The 12,101-nt window shown below is 32.2% G+C and overlaps 1 long non-coding RNA gene across 1 annotated transcript; it reads right to left on the bottom strand.

Annotated features, from left to right (window-relative positions):
- Window positions 1-1,905: 1,905 nt before the first annotated feature.
- On the bottom strand, window positions 1,906-3,017 carry LOC101251094 (uncharacterized). The gene is made up of 2 exons (XR_011221045.1): window positions 2,873-3,017; window positions 1,906-2,437 (listed from the first exon to the last, which is right to left on the bottom strand). It is a non-coding gene; the product is annotated as an uncharacterized lncRNA (long non-coding RNA).
- Between the last annotated feature and the right edge of the window lie 9,084 nt (window positions 3,018-12,101).

Genomic DNA, 12,101 nt, shown 5'->3' with positions numbered 1-12,101 from the left:
CATTAACACTTTGACAAATTACATATAACTCAACAATAATACTTCAATAAATTATATATCCCAACAACAAGCTCAGTATTCATCAATCACAAGTTTCGCAGAAAGACATTCACAAGATCAGCAAAACATAATATCAGGTTCATTAATGATAAGTATGTGCCATGGAATGCAATGTCTAGTTTAATGATATATGTCTGACCAAATGATACACACCCCATGTCTCTCAGTCCAGGACCCATGGGAACATATATGTTCATGCATCTGTCACGGCGCACGACATAATCCTCGATAATAGTAATCATCGCGCGCACGATACGTCCCTCGAAATTTAATATCCATCGCGGCGTGCGATACGTCCCTCGAAAAGGTACATCCTTTTTAGTTCTCATTCTTTCTCAATGCACATAACACTTGTCACAACCATGTCTTAAAATAATGCAAATGACATGTTCACACAAATAAAGAGGATATGACCATTTTCATAACATTGCGCAATTCACAACAACATCAACAATGATTTAATAAGCCTTTCAAACCATTCTCCGTTATCAACGCATCACACACAATCAATTATTCACATTGCCTTTTATTACCATTTGTTTTTATCATTAGAATTAATCAATGTGGACAAGTCAACACATTACCAAGCCCATTACTCACAAACATATATCACAAGGAAATACACGCATTCCATATACTTAATAAGGGTTTAGAAATCCATTTGCCTCAAATAATTGAATAATTACTCCGCAACTTGAGCCTTCCCTTTTCGTTGTACTTCTAACTCAAAGCAATCTATTCATATTAATAATCTTAATAAGATTTTGAAAGTAATAATACTCATATTACTATGTGTTTAACCTTGACCCAAAGTTCAACCATGTTTACAATTAAGTTCTTAAATCTTGACATCAATTAATATTCTAATTATCATATTTTCCAAGTTTCGAGCCTAGAATAAATTTCAAATTCTCTAATAATATCATCCTCATAATTTTAATATAATATAATATATTTAATAATTAGTTACCTATCTCATTATATTACTGTGAGAATTTATATACAAACTGAAAGTAATTTTATTAAATATGTCATCAGTTCCTTTATCATTGCAATCATTGCTTTATTATTGTCCATTTAAGAAAATTCATAATAATTAATAATATATATGTATATATATAAAAACGAAACTCACGTTCAATCAGCAAAAATGCTTAATCCAATTTCCTTTAGCATTAATGACATCAAAGAATTTCCCTAATCTTCTAACATTTATAATTCATTCTTATTTAGTAGGAGTGTTTGCCCTCCAAGACTTTTCCTTCCTCTTTCTTTTCTCTTCAAAAATAATGATCTCTTAAAATTGATTAACCCTAGTATATTATTTTGATATGGGTTAAATAGTGCAGGATTTAAAATAAATTATCACTTTAGTTTATTAATTATCAATTAATTAATTCAAGTTATACTAATATTTAAAATTTTTAAAAATAACCTTTCGGGTCATTACAAAGTGCGTCTTTTAGAAAAAATGTTTTTATTTAGTTTTTGTGTTGTAATATTGCTGTAGTTGTTTTTATTTTATTTTTACTTCTTTTCCTTAAAAATATATACGTGATAATATGATTAGACTTATGGATTTTCGAATAGTTGAGTTTTACAACGTAACTTCTTTGTCCATTATTTGCAAGAATTTGCTTTTATTTATTTCTTTATTCATATATATTAAAATCATAAAAATATTATTTAATAAATTTAAAAATATTTAACATTTTAAACTTACTTGGATGAAGATTAATTTTATAATTTTTTTAATTTTGCGAATAATTGCGCGAAGCTCGGATAAATACTTAGTTTACTACGAAATTTTGCAACAAATTTGAGTAATGAACATTTATAATAGTATTAATACAACAATAGAACTTTTGTTGTCTATTCTTGTTACATTACTCTCAAACACAACTAGTTAGATACTTACTTTCAAAATATTTAATTGCAGTCAATTGAAACTATAGCATATTAATACTTATTAATTAAACATATTGAAACTTCAATCCAGTTCCTTGAAACTTTTCTTCAATGATATGATTGAGTTTATCGTTCATCTCTGTAGTAAAATAATTCCTCCAATCTCCAATTTCTCCTCGACGAAAGAACACTTTATTTTCCTCTCCAGACGACAACTTTCCATTTGTATTCACCTCCAAACTTTTCAAATTCTCAAAGCTGCACATTCTTAATATTTCATCCACCACTCCACAATTTTCTTCCTCTGTAGAAAATGGACTTTCCAAAAATTCAGCCAGGCGTTTAAGCTGAATTTTTGGTTTCTCTTTAATTTCTTCATACATCAAGAAAAATACTTTGTTAGGATTTTCTATGCTTTGTTTCCAATAATCCAACACGTGATTCCAAAACGGACCAGAAAAGCTCAAACCTTCACAAAAAAGATCAAACATTTCATGAATAGAATTGGTATCTTTGTGATGAAATCTTAAATTGTTTGCAAAATGCCACATAGAAATAAAAGTGTCCTTAGGATTCCTACATAAGTAAATAAGTTTGGTTTTTGAATCCAGGACTGATTTTGGCAATGTAGCAAAGGGCATATGAGTTGCCAAAAGTCTAGGTGAAGTGAAAGTTGAAAAATCAGGAACGTGACCATCACCGTAGAGTTCATGCTCCAAGAATGGAACAAGCACATGAGGATTTTTAACAAGTAAAGGATGATTAGGTTCAAAAATAGGATGTCTCACTCGATTCACTAGAGCGAATAAAAATGATTTTAACCAAGTAGTTCCTGACTTTGGAGTAGTAACAAGAATGATATCACTATCTTCTGCTTGAAATTGTTGTTGACATGCAATCATACCTTGAAGCAATCTTGGTGGTATCCAACAACCTTGATAATTGTAGATATATGACCCAATCCATGCCTTTCCTTTTGGTAAGATAGAGAGCAATTTCTTGCACTCTTCACTTAGATTATCCTCTTGTAAATATCTAGGAGGAGAAGGTGTCATGATTTTATGATTTGAGTATTTTCTTCAAGTTTGGGGTTTTTATAACAAATATTCATGAATACACTTATTATTCATGTGAACGTTTAGTCATACACTTCATGTGAGCTCACCACTTCACATTTTTCATGTCTTTCTATTAGTGATAATTGCTTGGATTAACTTATTTAATTTATTAAGAGAGTGTTATTAATGAGAGTATGGTAGAATAGTTAGCAAAATTCATTAAATGTTTTGTTCTTTGTCAGATTATAATTTTAATTTCAAGACTAATTTTTTTTGGAGTTTATTTATATCACTTATAACCATTACAATCTAATTTAAACAACAAAAATAATATAATTTATTCATATGTTAAAGTACGCAAATAAATGTAAGAAACTATTTTTAATATGATAAACAAGTAATAGTGAGCGAAGTGTGACGTCCCGCCATCTATCCCGGCAGATCGCCACCTATCCAGGCAGCTTGCAGCGTGTGAAAGGGGACAGGCGGCCCAAAAGGTCAGCAGACGAAGGGGCAGGCAGTCCAAGCGTGCAGCAGACAAAGGGGCAGCAATTTTCTGCCTTAGAGAGGCTTGTGCAGGCCCTCTAGAACGTTGGGGCAGACTAGAGAAGTCTAGGAGTCCCTTTTGGAAGAGTTAGAGACATTCTTAGAATGTAGTCATGTCTTGAGTGCATGAACTTAGGGACTTGTATAACAACATTTATTTACTCTTAGTCATTAGAGTAGTATAAATAGGAGAGTCATTGTATTTGTAAATCATCAATCAATTGACTAATAAGATACAAGTCTTTCTTCCAAATTCTGCCTTTTGTCTTTCTTCTTACTTCTCTTAGCGATCCAAGTAGTAAAATGCTTACTTGAGTTTATGAGATCGTGCAAGAATCGTGAGTAAACCATCAAGTGCCGCACGGAGTCTTGTCCGAATCAAAAAGGCCGTGACAGAAGGGTGTATATAATACTCAATTACTAGCAAGAAAGTTTGACGTAAAACTCTTTAAAATGATAATGATAGTAAAATAAAAACTTCTATATCATCACATATAATGAATTTGGTATAATATAGTATAACAAAAATGCATCATCTGTTCATAGTTAAACTTGATATATTTTTATATTTTGCAAACAATCAATGATAACAAAATCACGCTAAAAGTACAATTCATTAAAATTAATGCATAATTTGCAACAATTTGAGTAATCAACATTTAAAATAATATATATTAGTGATACAATAGAGCTTTTATTGTATGTTCTTGTTACATTACTCTCAAACACAACTATTCGTACATTATTGATTTTGAAAATAAATAAACTATATTCAATTCGCGTTATATCATATTAATGCCAAATCAAATATATGAAAATTTTATTCTGATTCTTGAAACTTTTTTTCAGTGATATTATTGAGTTTATCATTCATCTCGAGATAAAAATAATTCGTCTAATCTTGAACTTCCCCTCGATGAAAGAGATTTTTATTTTTCACTCCAGCTAAACTTTTTCCTTTTTTATTCACCTCCAAATTCCTCAAATTTCTAAAGCTACACACTTTTAATATTCCATCTGCAACTCCAAAATTTTCTTCTTCAATGACAAATAGATATTTCAAGAATTCAGCCAAGTGTTTAAGCTGAATTAGGTTGCTTTAAATTTCTTCATACATCAAGAAAAGTACTTTATCAAGCTTTTCTATAATTTCTATCCAATAATTCAATATACGATTCAAAAACGGACCATAAAGACGCATACCTTTTCAAAAAATGACCAAACATTTCTTCAATGTAATTGGTATCTTTGTGATCATCAAGTCTTATATTATTTGTAAAGTGTCACGGAGAAATAAAAGTATCTTTTGGATTCCTACATAAGTAAACAAGTTTGCTTTTAGAATCCAAGACTGATTTTTGCAGTGAAGCAAAGCGCACATGAGGTTTAAGAGTCTAGGTGAAGTGAACAATGAAAAATTTGAATATAAAACGATATTTAAATTTATTCAATTTGATCAGGAATATAATTTATATTTGGCCATTAGTAAATAACGAATAATCTAAATTGATGAACTTTCAAGGAAATAATTTGGTATAACTATCCAAATCTAGAAAATAAAATATATCAAATGAAAGATATAAAAAAAATTAAGTATATAACTTAATGATTAAATAAGTTACAGACTTCAATAATTTGATTTATAATGCTTTATTTTTCATTGAAGAAAATTGTACTGAGACAGAAGAGGTAAAGAGAATTGAGTGACCAACATGGGAGGGCTGGCAAGGGAACGGGGAAGGGGACTGGGGTACGGGACGAGACGAAGGGGGACGGACGGGACGGGACGGGGGACGGGGAGAGGGGATTTGACACGGGACCGGGATTGGGGGAACAAAAATAGGTCCCATCCCGTCCCACTATATATACGGGATGAGATGAGATTTGGGGGGATGGGACGGGATGGGACGACATGGGACGGGGGATTTTTTTTTATTTATATATTTTTATTGACATTATACGTCTTTAGCTAATAAATTTTAAATTTAATTTTTGATTTTCAAATATCAAAACAAATTTCAAATTTAAAGTTTCAATTTTCAAATTTTAAGATTCATGTTTCAAATGTCAAGTTTCTAACTTTAAAGTTTTAAATTTCAAATTTGAGAAGTTTAAATTTGTAATTTAAATATTTTAAAGTAATGTAAATTGTAAACTTTAAATTAAGTATTTTAAAATTAGTTTAGTACTTTAGTATATATTTAATTGTATATATTAAAATTAAAATGCAAAACAATAATTGTATAAAAAAAAACTTGAACAAAAGTTAAAACCTTTAAATTTATTCAATAGAACTTAGACGTTACAACTTACAATTAACAAATATTAGTGGAATAACTAATCTACGCAGCTACCTTCTAGGAAGGGTTCTGTCATGACCGGAATCTAGACCCTAGACGAGACCGGCGTCGTTGACCTCTCAGAGGTCGCAAACAAGCCTACTTACGTCATTCTTACTTTACATAGGTTAATTTTAGCGGAAAATTTGAAATTTTTGATTCTTTAATCATACTTGCTAAACATTCTTAATATTTCGTAATCGTTCATCATCAACCATCTAACATTTAAGAGATAAGCAACTGAAAGAAATAATTCATTAAGTATTAATTGTATATCGGCCAAAATAGCACCTAACAAAGTCTGAACCAAAACAGGAAAGAAACGCTAGTGGAACATGCTCCACTAGATCAACTCTAAAACTACGCTAGAATGTAAAACAATAGCATCCTCGAAAGCATGAGGATATACCAAACTCCGGATGAATGCTGATGTCCGGACAACTGCAACAACGAACCTGTAACTCTACCATCCACCTGTGCCTGCACCTAAAAGTAGATGTTTGTATGGAATTAGTACACACTTGTACTAAGTATGGGTATATGCAAGCACACACCAGGGACATGCATGAGGAAGAAGAGCTCTTTCCTAACAACATGATGTTTAGAAGTTAAGTCAATGGACTTGCTAAATTGAGATTGGGAAAGTTATGCCATGAGAGTGACATGCATCATTATAATTATCGTATGGCACACAACACATAACATCTTCATATAGCACATAACATATAACACATAGTTTCTTTCATATTATTCATTCATATACCATGAGACCTTATTATCATAGACTTAACCTTAAGACTTTCCAAAATGAGGGCTCAACATATGGGACCTCAACTAGGGAGCCTTCTTTAGCAAACACAGAGTCTGCTTCATTCCTTCATACGTATTTCATTTCAATTCATTCATAGGCCAGTGCGAACACCAGCTATACCTAGGATGTAGTTTAAGACTTTCATCGGGTTTGCTGTGCAATGATCAGGAATAACCTAATGTCATTACCTGAATCTAGCTCACCTCTTGATTATCTTATCCTAACACCTTCGGTATCATTCGTTTCTTTATGTGATTCATTTGAGGCTGGCCTCATTCATTCATCGGGAACTTTAACTTTAACCGACATAGATCATGTGAGCATCATGAAATCCAGTGTCTTCCCCACACCGAAAAGAGGTGGAATCACCGGCCAAAGCGATTCAATAACATGCTAGCGTATATGGGAATTTAACCCCGCCAGATCCCTATAGTGGCAATATAGGTTCAAAGACTAGGAGATGTATGGAGACCCATGCCCGGCAAGCCGGACAGTCTCATCTCATGAGAGTTATGTGAACCTCCGCCCTTCCCGAAAGAAGGCATCACCGCTCATAGCTAGCCTATCGATGCTCAGTATAAAGTTCCATTACATTAAACTCATACATCATGGAAGCTGGCTTCTAGTATGAGGACATCATAGCTCAATAGATGATTTCTCATCTCATCATTAGTATTAAGTGTTTTAAACTCAATATTTTTCATTAGAGTGTTCATAGAGACTGGTCTCTTCATTATCTTACACTCTCATTGGTGAGTACGTATTGGTAACATTTACTTAGGCTCATTTGAGATTGCTCTCATCATATACATTTGCCTCACGTCATGTTGTCACTACATTCTTCATTATTAGCACCTTTATTTTTCATAGTTACTCACCTCTTATTACGTGAATGTTCATTTCTTCATTTCATAATTCATCTCATCATATGCCAATGCACTTGGTCATTTAGTATATCTTAAACTCGTACTTAATCATCAAGGTTCATCATTTCCTTACATTCATCTTAGGTTCACTTAATTTTTGAACGTTTGTTAGATTTATGTGTCTATACATACAAGCCATGGGGCTTCATTCGTAGTTCGTTAAGTGATTCTTATTTTCCTAAGATTATGTATTACAAGACTTATGTATCTTGTATATATACCAAGATCTTGATTTTTGATCCAAGTAGATCACATTATTCTTGAATATTTTACTCACGTATGACTTATGTATCAATATTGAGGTTTAGGCACGGGAACCCAATTCTTGAATCACTTGGATATCATTTATAATTTTTTTATGATTTTATTTCTAATATTCGTAACATTAGAACTCTTAATTAAATCTCAACATTTTCATGAAATAATTAATTTTTTTTAAATTAGAATTCTAAATTAAATCTCCATATTTATATGAAAGAGTTAATTTTCTATTTTAATTAGAATTCTAATTCAAATCTCTTTTTTTTTAAGTTCGCCTCATTAGGGAGGTTGTGGGTTCGAACCCCCACAACCCCCTTATTTTTCCTCTCTTTTTCGCTGAAGAGGTGGCTGTGAGGTGGTGGGTTCGAACCCCCACAACCACTCTATCATTAATTTAATTAAATGGGGCGAGCAACAGTGAGGTTGTTGGATCGAATCCCCACAACCTCACTTCTTTTCTTAATTAAATTCGCCCCTCCTTCAGCCTTGAGGTCGTGGGATCGATTCCCATGCCTCGCGTCTCCTTTTTCCCCATTTTTCCTTCCTTCGCGCGTAGCTGGATGTCGTGGGTTCGAATCCCACGCCTCCCACTTATTTTCTTAATTAATTTTCTCCTCCTCCTTCCCCCAGGTCGCGTGTTCGATCCCTCCAGCCTCCACTTCTTTTCCTTCTTTTTTTTTTCGCGCAATACAGGGGCCAAGGGTTCGATTCCCCCCAACCCAATTTTTTTTTCTTTTTTCTGCGAATTCGCCGGCCCCCAGCCCTAGGTTTTGAGCCCCGCCTGGCACCCTTTTATTTTATTTTATTTAAGGCTTACTTTGGTGATGTCTCGGGTTCGATCCCTGCAGACCTCACCTATTTTTATTTATTTTTTTTTGTTCAAAATTTCTAGAATTCATTTACAACTTATTTCCAGGTTCTGGAACATTACTCCACAATTTTATACATCATTTTTGCGGGTTAATTTAACATTTGTTTCTTATACATTCGTTAAGGTTCTTAAAACAAGTTTAGAGGGATGATTTGATCATTTGTTTTAACTAGAATTTATAGCCTTTCAACCATGTGAATATACGATTTTAAGAGCCTCTAATTGCACACAAAACACGAATAACCTCTATGCTATTAGCATGCTAAAGAAAAACTCAAAATCATGATTACAATCTTGCACAAATACATACGTATTTACATACATATTCCCAAAAGACACAAAACATAAACACATAGTCATGAACACATACTCGAAACAAGATCATCGCCACAAACAAGTATCCCTAAATTCTACCAACAAGAATACCCAACCTAAGATCATAGGGAGATAGTGACAGGGGCATGCAACGGGGAACAACCTTAGTTTCGAGATGAATAGTTTGAATCGTAAGGGGCCTCTTGGAAAAGGAGCCAAGAGAGAAGAAAACCCATACCTTTATTGATGTTCAAACGAAGAATTCGCTACCCAATACTCTGTCCAAAAATCAGTCCAAGTTACTTCCACGTACACACCACTCAACGAACAACTTCTCTTCGCCTTAATATTTTTTTGGTTGCTTTGTTTTTCTTAAAATTTCATGTGAGTTCTTCAAGCGTGAAGAACTGTTGATATTTGGCAGAACAACGTGAGAATGATGGAGAACGTGAGAGAGAGAGTTAAGAAGCGTGAGAAAGAGAGAGAACTATTAGGATTAGGAGACTAATTCAAGACTTTGTCAAATATAATTAAAAATTAATACAAAACTGGTTTATTTTAATTAGTACGTGAAAAGACCATAATGCCCTTAAATACCTATTTATTCTTATTTATTTAAATTTTTTTCTGGATCGTTACAGGTTCTTTTTCAATAAGTTCTCATACGTAAAACTAATATTTGTTACAGATATTAGATGAGTAACTAATTTTACGCAGCCACCTTCTAGGAAGGGTTTTGTTTCAATTAGTTCTCGAATGTAATCTAAAAATATCTGTTTTCTCCTTTTAAAATTTAATTCTAATTGTCGCATCATATCGATGGTGATATCCTCCGGTGTTGGCAAACTTGTTAGAAATTCTTGTGCCTCTAATTCATCATCACTGCATTCAATTTGTGTTTTGATCCAACTTACTTGTTTTTTACTTAACTTTGGCAAATTGTTATTTCTCCTTTTGGCATTGGACCAGTCTCTAAATAAAACTGTTGTTTCCAAACTTTCTTCCGCCAATGAATGTCTATGATCACCAATTTGAAACCTTGCCGCAGTGAAAGCAACCTCCGATGCAACTGATGAAGCTTGAATAACTAGAACATCACGAACCATTTTGCTCAAAGTTGGAAATGCATCGCTTCGCCTACTCCACCATCCTAATAAATCTTCATTGTCATCTTTGATTTCCAATACTTCTAAAGATTGATTAAGATATTCTTCAAAATCATCACAGTTAATAGAATTAGGACCAAGAAAACCTCGCATATAACATGAAATTGGAAGTATGAAAAATTAAGGTAACAACATATTCAACTTTTACGCTATCACAATCAAATAATGAAATACCATCTTGTACAACTAAATTTAATATATGTGCAACACATCTAACATGTAAAACATTATTGTCAATTGGACATAATCTAACTTCTAAAATTTTAGCAGCGTTTGTATTATTAGATGCATTATCTAATGTGACAAACATTATTTTATCTATAATGATGTAATAATCTAAAACACTTAAAATATTTGAAGCTAAATGTGCACCAGTTTTTTTCTCTATACATAGTTTATAACTTATAATTCTTTTTTGCAAATTCCAATTATGATCAATCCAATATGCAGTAATAGTTAAATAATCATTTCCATTAACATTACGACCCATGTTCGAAGTTATAAACACTCTACTATCTAATATGCTAAATAGACAACGAAGAAATTGACAATGTTTACCTTGATATTCAAAAACATCAGATTTAACAGTATTTCTTGAAAAGCCTCTATAATCCGGATTATAAGTTTGTTGAATATATTCAACAAAACCGGGATTTGAAGGAAAACTATAAGGCAAACCACAAACAGAAACCATTTTAGCTAAATTTTCCCAATCTAATTCCTTATTATATTTACGTTGTGTTATTGGACAAGCGGGGTTAAAAGGATCTAATGTTCCTTGAACCATGTTAGAAGCCCCTATCGATGCATTACCGGTAATATCTAATTCATTAATTAAAATTTCCTTTTTTCTATTGGCTAATGCTTTAGCTTCTTTATATTGAATCGGCACACAAGATAACAAATGTCTATTTAATCCCACGTTCCACCTTGACCCCCACCTTGTTTATGTTTAAAAGGTTTCTTACACTTATTACAAATAGCAACACTATTTTCTTTATCAAAAGTCATAAATTGCCACACAATAGAAGTTTTAGGTCGTTGATACTTCACCTTCTCCCTTGTGGGAGGTATAAGGGGTGGATGTCCAAAATTTTGCTCCGGTAAATTGATAGTCTCAGTTGGAACTTCTGTCACCGGACTAGTAGGTGTTTCTTCTAACTCCTCTTCTCCCAAATCAGCTTTTACTTCTTCACCTGAATTTTCATCAACATTAGGATTAATATTACCATAACGTCGTTCTAAACTTTCGTGATCGAGTTGAACATTTGAATCAATATTATAAGGAGTATCATCAACATAAGTAGAATAATTTATGTTAAATCTAACTCTACTCGTTGATTTAGATGAAGTACCACCACGTTTACCACTCTTTTTTTTCTTTACTATTTTTTTTACCAAAATTAAATAATTTAAAAAGTCTACATTTTTCGTTATCTTGTGCTTTCTCTTTTCCTTTACCGCTATTTTTTTTGCTAGAACTCATAGTTAATTATATATATGTGTATATATATATATATATATATATATATATATATATATATATATAAACGTAAAAATGAAAAATAAAATATAAATATATGAAATGAATGTACCAAACGTCTGCGTTAATAGCAAACGTTAAACCGATTGTTGAAGCTTGTGATTTGTTGTAACTTGTAATTTGTAACTCCAAGTCTCCTACCAATACTTGATAACAAATATGAGATTATATAATTATATTTATTGATATAATATGAAAATTTTGAATTGAAAATTGAAATAGATGGATTCTAATAATATGAGAATTAAAATGAAATAGAAATTAAGATTGACACTTGAGAGTTGAGATGATATAGAA

Source organism: Solanum lycopersicum, chromosome 5 (assembly GCF_036512215.1).
Source record: "Solanum lycopersicum chromosome 5, SLM_r2.1".
NCBI classification, from domain to species: domain Eukaryota; kingdom Viridiplantae; phylum Streptophyta; class Magnoliopsida; order Solanales; family Solanaceae; genus Solanum; species Solanum lycopersicum.
This window is presented reverse-complemented; position numbering and strand designations above follow the sequence as displayed.